Genomic DNA, 3,834 nt, shown 5'->3' on the forward strand with positions numbered 1-3,834 from the left:
ACTCTATTAAATTAGCGAGTGATGGGAAAGTAAACGTTTGCAGTTGTGCCTCGGAGGATGAGCCTAGCGGTTAGCGGTTCGCGGTTAGCGTCACTGCCGCACTTTGATCTCGGTGGATGGTTTTTGTGTTTGTGGCGGAGGGATGGGCCGGGATGGAGCGGCCCGGCGTGGAGTCGTCTCCTCTTAAACTGAGAGAGAATAATAGAGCCTCAGAGCAGGCTGTGCAGCATGCAGGGACATTACCCCCCCCCCCCCCCCCCCCCCCCCACACCCCATGTGAGTTTCACTCACGTTTTGAAGTTCTGAGAAAAGATTTAATCACAAGCCTGCGAGGGAAGTCTGTAATACACTGCCTGGATAATATCGGCTTGTTTCCGAGGAGTGTGCTGCAGCGGCTCACACTAGAAGAGAAACACGTTGAATCACCACTGTGTGACAACTGGACCTTCCACGTAGACGCCCTCCTCAAAATAGGTCACCGCTGTGTCACTCTTGATCAAATACTGTAATTATACAGACATTTTCACTCAATAAATTCATCAAATTTGATGTTGAATTTACAATCATGCATCAGAAATTAGGTCAGGTGGCATGAATGATGCTGAATACCCCCCCAAAAACAGAAATACAACTGATTTATGTTGTAAATGTAACAACATAAATGTAGAGCGATGATTTGGTGTTTAGAGTCTGTTTGTTGATCACTCAGGCTAATTTGCAGTAGTCCCTCATGTGTGCTTTGCTCTCAAACACGTGTCGACCGAAAGGTAATGCAGAGTCCCAAATGTCAACATCTCACCGCTTAAAATGCTCAATCAAACTGACATGATTACTGTACTTATGGATGACAAACACACAGACAGGACCTTGCATTAACTGCAGGCCGTGGAAGCAGAAAGTAAACAACGGAGGAATGCAGGCGCCATATTTATGATTTTCAGTCAAGTTAAGTGGTCACTCTCTGAAGGCAGGTGTTCCTCCTCATGCTCCTCATGATATTGTTGGAATTATCATCAATTCCGCGCGTCCGTTTGGTTATGAAGAAGAGTCAAACCGTTGTCTGGATGAATTGCAGGAGTCTTTATTGTACTGAATGCATTCAGGGCAACCATACATGCACTACAAGAGTACAGAATAGAAGCCTCGTACTTTGACGGAGCATAAGATTTATACAGTTGAACCTGACCTCTTGACCTCGGCGGACCCCTTATTTGGTCTCAGAAGGTATTTCATGCTTGTGATTGGTCACAGTCAGATAGTGGTCTCTACATGAGTCAATGCATACGTCATGGCAAAGGTAAAGTTTTTGGGGTAAACAAGAGCTGGTTTGAGCCGGTTCTTCAAACCGAAAGTACCTGAGGTGAATGTGAGGACAGAGGTTAATAAGAGGACAGGCCTCTGATTATAAGAGGTAATACTGTGTTAACCCTTTCAATCCCCCTTTTGAGCTTATCAAAGCTCAACACAAGGAAATGTGCCTAAAAAATAAAGATACTAAAAAAATATATATATTTATCCCTTTTTTGGGCTTTGTCCAAAAATGTAACAATCACAACTGTCAAAACATCATTTTGAGACCTTATATTCAAGTAATTACTTCAAACATGATTATGATACTTCAATAGCGGAATAAACAGAGAGAGAGAGAGAGAGAGAGAGAGAGAGAGAGAGAGAGAGAGAGAGAGAGAGAGAGAACTATGGAGGTGGTTTGGCACACCACTTGTTGGAGAGGAGCACTCCTTCTCGCTCTCTTGGTGAAGGGAGGTCTTGCACCTTTTCCTTTCTGGGGCGTCTTCCGATCTCTCGTCCCGCCGAGGATCAGGGTGGACTACCTGATCCTTGATGAGCCACCAGAGGATTATTCTGCCTCTTTTGTTGAGGTGGTCTTTGGTTCCTCAGCCGAGGAGGTCCGGTCCTGCTGGTCAGCAGGTGTTTCACGGCGTCCGGTCTCTTCAGCCGAAGAGGGAAGCGCCGTTGTCGTGTGGGATAGATGGTACCAGGTGTCCCCCTTTCCTTGGAGTCGGACTGCATGGGAGGTTCTTTCGGTGACAGCGAATGGTCCGGTCCAGCGAGGTTCAGACCACTTTCGTTTCAGGGATTTCAGGTACACCTGTCCTTTGGGCAGGGCTGGTTGTCCTGTGACGTCAGCGACTGCAGCCTCGTCTGGTTTCGGGTCACCTGGAAGATCAGAGAGTCTGCAGACTTGATTAGCAACTTCTCTCGCTTGTGCATTGATTTTTTCATTTGTGTACGTTACCAGTCGAGTCTGGGGACCTGGAAAAGGTCTACCCGTGCATGCCTCAAAAGGCGTCTGTGTCCTTGTCCCACTTAGGGACATTCTGACTGACATAAGTGCCAGTGGTAAAGCCTGCAGCCAGTTCATAGAGGTGGAGTGAACAATCTTTCCCAGTTTGTCCTTCAGAGTGCGGTTCATCCGTTCCACCAGTCCCTGAGACTGGGGATGATAAACCGATCCGAACCTATGTTTGAGTCCCAACATTTTCTCCACTAATTGAAGATGTTTGTTTTTGAAATGAGTTCCATTGTCTGATTGTATCACTCTGGGGAACCCGTGTTGCGGGATGTAATGGTTCACCAAACACTTAACCACTGTGCTGGCGTCTTCACGCCGAGCCGGATATGCCTCTGGCCACCCTGACCAGGCATCTGTTAGTACCAGAAGGTACCTTTGTCCATTAACTGGAATGAGCATGTCGGTGTAATCCATTACAACAAGTTGTCCTGGTTCTGTTACCTGGGTCTGAGCTCCTTTACCAGGCTCTGGTTTAGTCGTTGGTTTGGAATTGTACAGTGCACACGTCACACATTCAGACAACACATTTTGACATACTTGCAACATGTAGGGATGCCACCAACATTTTTCCAACCTCCTCCAAACTTCCTTCAGGTTTGAATGTGATGGACTGTGTGCTTCATGTATCAGTGTTATCAATGTGGATTGTGGGACTGCAATCTTTCCGTCTTTTCTCCATATGCCCTTCTCATCCTTCTTTGCACCTTTTGATATCCAGCCGGATAGTTCCTCCGGGGAAACCTGGTGCTGTTCCTGTTCAGGTTCTAATTCAGAAAGTGTTTCTGAGGTTCTTAGAACCATCTGGGTGTCAGCTGGTTGGTACCCGGCAGCCATTTTGGCTGCCTCATCAGCTGCACGGTTTCCTCGGGTAATGGGATCTATCCCATTTGTGTGTGCTTTACATTTAACAACAGCCACTTCTTTTGGTAGGTTTATCGCTCGTAGAAGTCGGTGTATGTCTGGGAGATGTCTCACCTGTTCACCTCCAGCTGTAACAAAATCATTTCTGATCCATTCTGTCAGGGTTACATGTATTATTGTACAAACGTAAGCTGAGTCTGTGAAAATATTTACAGTGCAACCTTCAGCTAGCTCCAATGCTTCGCACATTGCAACTACTTCTGCTCTTTGAGCCGATTGTTTCCCTTCAATCTTTTTGCTTACTTTTATGTACCAATAGCCAGTGTCTTGTTCCTGTTCTACCACTGCACATGCTGAAACTAGTTCGTTTACTGTAAGATCTCTGTGACAGCACCCGTCGGTGTAGAGTGTGAGGTCAGGGTTTGGGATGGGTGTCGTGTGCAGTCCGTCTCTGAGTTTGTTTTCTCGTAGAGTCAGTTCTGTACAGTTATGTGGTTTTCCTTCCAACACAGCGTCGGCCATATTGATTCCTTCATGTGTCCATGTGATGTGTGGTTGTGTCAGCGCTTTGTCAATGTCTGTTTGTCGTTTTGATGTCATTGTGAAAGCTTTGCTGTCCACTAACTGAACTAGCTCATGTGAGCAGTGTATAGTCAGTG

Source organism: Blennius ocellaris (assembly GCF_963422515.1).
Source record: "Blennius ocellaris genome assembly, chromosome: 5".
Lineage (NCBI taxonomy): Eukaryota > Metazoa > Chordata > Actinopteri > Blenniiformes > Blenniidae > Blennius > Blennius ocellaris.